A 9,529-nucleotide genomic window follows, 5' to 3' on the forward strand; every position below is an offset into this window, starting at 1 on the left:
TCCACAAGCATACGATAGCAATCAATGGAAATTTTGGACCATTCTTCCTGTAGACATGTAATGAGGTCCTGTACTGTTATGGAGGCAGACGTCCCTTGAACCTCATCCGACACTTCAGTTCATCCCATAGATGTTCAGTAGAGTTGAGATCAGCAGTACGTAGAGGCTAGTCTAGTGTGGTGACGTTCATGTCCACAACCACACGGTTACAACGGCAGCTTTATGATACGGCACATTGTCTTGCTGAAAGAGACAATGGTCAGTTTCATAGAAACGCAACCAAGTAGGAAGCATTGCATTGTCCAGAATAAGGATGATCTAGAAATCAGATACCACTCCGGGTTCAATGTTCGTGGCACCACAAATAGAAGTCCGAGGCCGAATCAGGAACAACAGGACCATACTATCACACCGCCACTTCTGAATTTCATAGTTGGGGTTATCTACTCTGGAAAGAGACATTCATTTGAGCATCCACCACACTCACTGCTACAAACACTTGACTCGTTACATGGCAAGATGCATCTTGCCCATGGTGGTGTCCGTTAACTTCTTTCCAAGCAATATATATGTGTATTCACCGGGCTGATCTGCCTGTTTTGAGGAAGACCCTTCGGCTAACAGGCCTTTGATTGAAATGCTCTGATAAAAGTTACAGACGGGATTCGAGCACAGGTCTTTCTAACAGCAGGGAACCAACACCAAATGAGTTAGGGATGCTCAAAGTAGAGATAACGATGTAATTATATCTCGTTATGCCTTAATAATGCAGCTTCTGGACTATTGTGCATACACAGATCTAGTCTCCTTGGGTGTCTTGGGTTGAAATGATCCAGAGGCGAGTAATCAAGATGGTGGCTTGCATATGTAGTACTCCGTATTAGGATAGACTGAAGATATGTGAGTTACAGACATTGGTCGATAGGCGGAAAAAGTAATGGGATATGGTAGAGACATATAAGTTACTAAACCGGTTTTTAGAAATGATCCAGTAGATGAATAGAGTTGGGAGAATTAGGGAACATCCCTAGAAATTAAGGGCCTGAGAACTAATTCTTTGCTTGGAAGATGGAATGGGTTGACAGAATCAGAGTAAGTTGATAGAGTAAGTGCTATTATATATATATATATTTTTTTTTATTGATTACTAAAATATTTACACATAATAATAATAATAATAATAATAATAATAATAATAATAATAATAATAATAATAATAATAACAATAATAATAATAATAATAATAATAATTTTCCCTCGTCTAGCGCCCCCCAACACAGAGAGAGACCTTATATTTTATTTATAAATTTTCTAAATACAATACAGTATGTATACATACACAGGTACAGTAGCGAACAAATTTAACCGAACACTCACATTTTAAAGAAATATTTTAATTTCGCAAGAAACTAAGTAAAAATTAAACTCCAACTTTACCTAATAATTTATATGTGTGCTCCTTTGTTCCTAATAAGCTCATTAATTCGCTTAGGCATGGACTATACCAAAGTAGAACATACGTTAGCCGACCTCATACGGAGGTAGCAGGGTTTTTTCTCCCGGAAACTCGAGTTTTTCATCCTGTGTACAGGCAAATCGGCCTTTAGAACACACTCAATTTACAGACAAAAAATACTGTTGTTGTTGTTGGGGATGATGGGCGATAGATGGCGTTGATGGTAGTAGTGTCGTAGTTCGAGAATTAAGTAGTAGCGGAGAGAATGAGATGTATTAAGCGAAGTAGAGTAATGTGCCATCCCACGATGAGTCCTTGGACTCCCTGGAGGTGTCACGTACTTTTTTTATTTTTATTTTTTTTTAAATAATTTATTTTATCATTATTTTACTGAGCATTTACATATATCCACATATTTACATATATTTACATATTACATATATATATATATATATATTTTTTTTTTTTTATTTTTTTACAGTGAATTTCATATAAATTTTCCGTTTTTGTATTCTAAATGCGTTAGTAATAGTTACTATGGATGGTAATTTATAGTTTGCAATTGGATAAGGTTACATTTTTTAACAGCATTTATAGTATAACAGTTAGTTCTATGTATTTTACATTATTTGCTTTTTAATGTTTTTTTTTAACTGCTGCAACTGCAGTACTTCAATGTAATAAGTTTTTTTTTTTTGTTGATCTTGGTTGAGATGTAATGTCTGCTTGCATCCTCGAAGCGTTTTTTAATGAGCTTATCTGAAGATGACACTGGTTAGATATATGTATTTTTTTACTAAGGGGGATCCCCCGACGCCTACGGCTCCCCCCCCCCAAGTTCCGGACTAGTAGGCTGATTCTCGTTGAATTCTGATGACTCAAAAGGAGGTTCCATTCCCCCAAGTTCGAGACTGGTAGGCTGGTTCTCATTGAATTCTGATGACTCGAATTTTGAAGACTCGAAAGTGGGTCCCCCCCCTGACGCCCCCCCTCCCCCCGAGTTCCGGACTGGTAGGCCGGTTCTCCTTGAATTCTAATGACTAGAATTTTGAAGACTCGACACTCAGGGTAACCCCTGAGTTTCAAAAAGTTTCAAATAACTTGACAAAAAATGTGACACAAAAACGTTACAAAAAAAGGCTTATCATTTTATATTATAGAGTAGATTTGATTGCTGTGTTGGAGTAGGCTGATGTTTGGCAGGTCAAGTGGTTCACATTCATTTTTTATTGAGGTTTTCTTTTTGAAGTAATTAGGGGCTTTTTTTTTCACTGTGGCAGCCTTTCTATGTCTTCTGAGCTTTTAATTTGTATCAGTTTTGAAGTTTGTGACTTCCTCATGAATATCTTGGCATCTCTGATCCACAAAAATTGGTAATTTTTTTCTGTTTTTGCTTTTTTTGCTTGTTACAACAGATTCTGGTTGAATGGTGTTAAATATTCGGATAGGTAGATTGGTGTGTTATCTTGCAATGCATTCAAGTCCTTGGCAACTGGTTTTTTCTGTCTGCTGGCTTTTATGAGATTGTCTCTTGTGGATTTACTTGTAAGATGAACTATGACTGGTGTAGGTCATGGCAAGCCTTGTTTTTTGCTCTTCCTAGGAATCCGATTTACGGTCTCAATGTCGTTAAGCTGTAGTGGGATGTCAATGGCATGGACTAATTTTAATACTACGTCTTTGAGGTTTTCTGTAGGGGCAGTTTCGGGAAGACCGTTTATGATAAGATGTTCTTTATGTTTGTCGCTGATTTAAACGTTTGTATTGTAGTTTTAACGAATGAAGTTCTTGACAGAGTTCAGATGTTTCTTTCATCAAATTGTGTTGCCTGTCATTTAGTGCTTAAATGCTGATTTTGATGTCTTTTACCGTTTCTATCACTTCCATCACTGCTAAATTATTATGTTTGACCAAATTTTCATACTCGCTAGATTTTTTTTGTTATTTGTTCGTTCTGTTTGTCGAAGAGTTCTTGCACAAGATCTACTTTTATAGTCTCTAGACCGTTTTCTATTAGTATATTTAAAGAGTTGAAATTATATGACTCACCTGCATTTTTTTGTCTGTTCAGTTCGTCATCTGATTTTGCCTCCGGTATATTTGGCTGCATCGTAGGTGACTGCCTTAGGTGCGTTTCTTTGTTCCTCCTGCAGATTACACACTTCCATTCCTCGCCAGGTTGTTTCTGAAAAGCAGGCACATTTTAAGTGTAGAATCCTACTGCATTTTGTACAGGTTATTTGATTTTCGTTGGACGATAAATCCTCCAGGCATTTGATACACCTCATGACTTCCTTTCTTCCCTTGAGCAGTAGTGGCGTGATTGTAAAGATGGCGACATCCTTTGTTCTTCGCTCGTTGTTGACCGCGGTCCTCTCTGTTCACTTTTCAACACTTCAAATTTGGTTTCTTCTTAGCCGATTTCGGTGAATTTTATAGCACTGTCTTCGGTGTGACTGGTAGAGTTACTTGGGAACACTTTCAAATTAAAAACAGGAGTTGGAACCACTTTAAAACTATAAAAAACGGGGGCAGCGATATCACAGTGCGCCCGTTCGTATGCGCCGAGAGCGCTGCGTATATTCTCCAGTCGATTTACCTGTTTTGAAGGTTGAAAAACTAGTTTCCATGAGGAAAAGTCATCTCTTCCCCATTAGGAGATTGACTAGCCCACTTTTAGTTGAAAAACATTTATCGAGGTTCCTTATTATTATTATTATTATTATTATTATCACTACACAGCGCCCGAGAGGGTGCTGTATAGTAATAATAATAATAATAATAATAATAATAATAATAATAATAATTTTATAGTTTTGTATTTAATACAGATTTCGCTTCTCTACAAAAATTCAGTGTACAAGTTACTGAGTACATTCTTTTTGATATACTTGTTTGTTTATAATAATTTTAATAATAATAATAATTATTATTATTATTATTATCATCATCATCATCATCTTATTTTGTATTCACTATACTGGATTTGTTTGAATCCGTTTAGGACACTAGGAACCTCCATAAATGTTTTTCAACTAAAAGTGGTTTAGTCAATCTCCTAATGGGGAATAGATGACTTTTCCTCATGGAAACTAGTTTTTTAACCTTCAAAACAGGTTAATCGACTGGAGAATATACGTAGTAGACTATCGCATATCTAACAAGTACCGTCCTCTTACAGCGTTGATTAGATTTATATGAAGTGGAGTCACTTGGAAGTATATATACATATAACTTGGTTGTCATGATTGTTGTTTGTATTTTTTTTTCTCATTCTGAAACATTAGAAATCTGTTTGTTAATAATTCAGTCTATTTTGGGCGAGCAAATATCGATGTCGCTAACGAGGATTATAATTCTCTCTCTCTCTCTCTCTCTCTCTCTCTTAAAGCTGAAAAACCTCTTTATAGAGGTTTTTCAGCTGAAGATGAGTTAATCGGGCTCGCAAAAACAGGCAAACCTGCCTGAAGACCAGCGAATCCAGAACTCAGAATCATCAAAACATATAAAATGATTGCAGTGTTCGCTGCTCTCTCAACAGACAAAACAGGATTTTTATGATCACCACAAGTTTATGAAATATGATAGTCGAGAAGCCACATGTGCACTAGGTCCATAAAACGCATCAAAGATCAAAGAGAAGGCATATAGAAGACGTGACACAGTAGAGAAAAACAAAAACCAGGCTCATTGAATCACAATATAGCAAATCACGGCGACCTAAGCTGGGATGCTTCGACTATGTCATTCGTTGAATTTCATCGCTAAGAATACCAATTCATCAGAAATTGCGAAATTGCGATCCTTAATCAGAATTTTAGTTTAATTTTATACATATCTGGCTTCGAAACAATATTAAACAGACGAGATAAATAGTACCATGCTTGGAAAACAACAGGATATGATGTTATTAAATAACTGCGCCACAATCTCCAACAAGTATCATTACTTGTGACAATAAGACCATGAACCATGTATATTATGTCTCTCATTGGTGTATGTTCTCGGGCCATTTAGTCTGTTTTTTGGTTTTTCCTCCTGGAACTAAGGTAAAACCTGAGTTTCTGGAAGAAAACCAACCAATCGTAAGTATCGTGAGTATCTGAATGCGCTACGAAGATGCGCCTTGGTTGTAGAACTTTCGGTCGAATAATGCTTGGGGATTATTTGTTGTACTTGTCATCGTGTAATATATTTATGTCTACAAGAGAAAATTATGTAATGCCTGATGGAGATACCAGCAACAAGATGATAAAAAGTAGACTGGAAATGGATTTATATCTCAATCCATGACAATAAGATTTATATCAGAAACCGCTTTTTTCTGTTTCAGACAAATCCCTCGTTATGAACAAAGACACCTTATTTAAAATATCACGTCATCTTTTATATAATCTCTTTCTTTTTACATCAGTATTTTTGAAATTGTTGGTTGTAATTATCTCTTGCCATAGTCATAAGATGAAACTGCGTGTATGGCGGTATCACGGTAAAAACGTAAACCGAGGACAAGTAGTTTTTCCAGAGTTTATTTTTTCCCCCCAAAGCGTAATTTTCTTTGCAAAGAGAAAAGACAAGTATCTTCTTCTATCCAACAATAAGAAGATAAATGATAAATATGATTCTAACACGTGGCACAATTTTCAGTACTTTTGTTAGGTTCTGTTAGTTGAAAATTCTGACATCTTCAAATAACATAGAGTTACTGAGTGCAGCAATCGTCATTTTGTTTCCTGGGTGTAGAGTAAATCCAGCTCTAGCGCCTTTCACAACACTGCAGTCGTCATCTTTACAGTTTTATCCTTTCATCCTTTGTATATGGACTGATCAGTTCTATTACTGCTTATTAGCACTTAGATATTTTTGAAAGTTCGTATATACATTATTATTCCTTCTAGATGGCTGACCAAAACATAGAAGTTTGGCGATCACTACAATATCTAGTTATGGTTGTTTGGATTTACTGCAGAAGAAACTAAATTTATGAATCAAGTATATTATATCTATAAATAGCATGTGTTCTGGTAGGTTTTGCTTGTTCTCCCGAGTTGCCGGGGGAAAACCCTTCCCCGTATGACACCTACTAATCACCTTCAAACAACTTTATAAAGGTTCTTCGCATTCTAGACGGGATTCGAACCCAGGTCTTTCTAACCATAGATATCGTCGATACTGACTGAGACCATACCATATAAGTGAGAATTTATGTTCTGCTCACTTACATGGTTTATTTTTAGCCTCACTTACATACTTTTTTTTTGTCATTGGGCGCAAAATTTTGTTTGTTATAATACGAATGTTTGTGTCCTATGTCAAAAATAAATATCTATTGCCAGTAGATGAAACTTCCTAGTTCTAACTTTATTCTAGCCATCTTCACCTTTAACAGCTTTCATAATATTTGTTCAGCTCTAACTAGTGTACATAGAAGAAAGCAAACGAGGATATCTCAGACGACTGTCGCCATCTCTCTCTCTCTCCTCTCTCTCTCTCTAATATATATATATATATATATATATATAGCCTGTTTCGCCAGACTGCAAATTCAGTCGAGTCGGACTCAACCAGAAATAGACTTTGTACGGCTTTCTCATTCAGAATTTACAATGTAGCAATTTAGTGAATATGAAACCATTTAGTCTCTAAACAGTATCATTTTTTTCAAAGGTTCTGCGGCTTTTCATGGTACTGTGAAAATTACTTCACGTAATATACTTTTATACGCATCCAAGTAATATATTTTTATACGCATCGATTAAAAATATGAATGAAAAGTACAAGTATTTTCTAAAAAATAAATGTAAGTAAAAATAATGCATACAGCGACACAAACGATCAAAGAAAACAAACATTAAAAATGTGAAAATTCTCAGATTCTTAAGAGTTATTTAAATGTTTAGTTTATTCCTCCAAAATGAAAATAGGCTTACTAATTTTTTTAAAAAGTCAATATTGGGTTTGGAGATATACTGTATATATTCTGACAAGACATAAAATGCAGAGACAAAGTACACATACCGGGCAATGAATTAGAAACTTTTATTTAATATTGTCCGTCAGGCATGCGACTGCCCAATACCGATCCTCTTCAATTCCCTGCGCATGGTACGGTGAGATATGGATCGTAAACAGCCTTAATTACATGCTTCAGTAAATTGCTTCACACAGGAAGTTCTGTTTGTCCCTACAAGCTTTCTTACACAAGACAATCTTGTTCTTGACAGACTGTCTTAGGACCACAGCTATGCCTATACAAGCAATGTGGGTTATTTTTCCACTGATAAAACATGCAGGATATCTCAATATCCCTTTATCAAACTCCGAAAGGATCTTTTCGGAGTTCGATAAAGAATTACTAACCAACAGCATTCTTAAATAGTTGCCTAGAACACGTGGTGACGCAAGTGTCAGGTATTTTGCATACGCTGCGTAAGTGAACGTTCACGTACTCTGCATAAAGATTTCTAATTCAGTGGCTGGTATGCGTGACTTATAAGAAATATAAAACAAAAATTTATTGGAAAGACTCTAATTTCCAATTCCATCCAGTAGGCGGCATATTAGTCTGCCTTATGCAAAAGAAAGATTTTTCCTTTCCTATAATTGAATGGAAACACATACAAATGAGATACACAGAAGGTTATTCAAATTCTAAAAATAGTTATATAGTTTTTTTTTTTTTTTGGTACACATATTAGATAGAATGAGCAAACAACATGAGATGAAACCGAATAAAAGCATGGAATGAGTGAATTTCATACAATTATCAGAGTATTTTAAGAGAATTGCTGATTTCTTTGTACATTACATTCTTTTTATTTTCTGGATGGCAGCTTACGATGAATGATTAATTCATATCTAACAGCGAGTAGCTAAACTTAATTCGTTGGTGATGATTGGGAATTTGGTTACAGTGATGACATAAGCGTTTCAATGCCAACTCAGAGTCGATTACATTCCTCATCCGTCTCATTTTGGACTGAAGAAATGCGGAATGCCAAAAAATGGACTTTGTTCCACTGCATTGAGATAGGGCGACCACAGAGGCCAATCAAATATGGTCAAGTCACCTTCATGCTCTTGGCATCATTGATGATTTGTGATCTATGGCATGGCACATTACCCTGCTGTAAGTAAATATTTTCAGATAAATATAGTGTGAGCATGAAGGAATTGCACATGGTTGGTAGCATCGTTCAAGTAGACTTCTGATTGTTCAGCTGTCTTCCCTTTGGTGTTTAGACTGAAACAATTGGAAATGAGATTTGTTGCACTATGAGACTTTTTTTTCGCTCATCAAATGTCTACTGTTAGTACTACTTTTGCTCACTGTATCTAAAGCTGTATATTTTGAGCTGATGGTGAGTGGAATTCAATGAGATTATCTATTGCTATACATCATCCTATATATTGCTATACATGAAAGAGTCTGATACGTGAGTTCCGATATGCTCTTTTGCATGCCACTCCTGTATTGAGCTGCTATTTGAGTGGAGGCTCTGTTAAATTTCTGAAAACTATTCAGTGTCTCATATCAACAAACTCCACCACAGAATTGCTCATCGCCTGATAATTTCTAGTTGTTGGCCATTTTCTGTACATTGCACATATTTTGGTATGAATATTCAAACAATGTAGCAGACTCTCATATCTATGAGAGTCTGCTACATTGTTAGGTTATATTCTTAGGTTATATTCTTATATACTTAGGTTATATTCTTAGCTCATTATCGCATTGAATTGTGAGAAAAAGAGAGAGCACGCACACACACACACACACACACACACACACACACACACACACACACACACACACACACACACACACACACACACACACACACACACACACACACACACACACACACACACACACACACACACACACACACACACACACACACACACACACACACACACACACACAGAATCCATCGCTATTCTGGGTAATTTTTAGTTGAAGTATTATGGCAGAAATAAAAGGCATTAGCTTATATTATTTTTTTTTTAAGTTAACCCATTCACAAAAGGTTGTAAAACTATAGTAAATTAGTACCGTGGTGCCACTTGGAT

The sequence above is a fragment of the Typopeltis vanoorti genome, chromosome 6, assembly GCF_054136105.1.
Source record: "Typopeltis vanoorti isolate ZY-2024b chromosome 6, IOZ_Tvanoo_1.0, whole genome shotgun sequence".
Classification (NCBI taxonomy): Eukaryota; Metazoa; Arthropoda; class Arachnida; order Uropygi; family Thelyphonidae; genus Typopeltis; species Typopeltis vanoorti.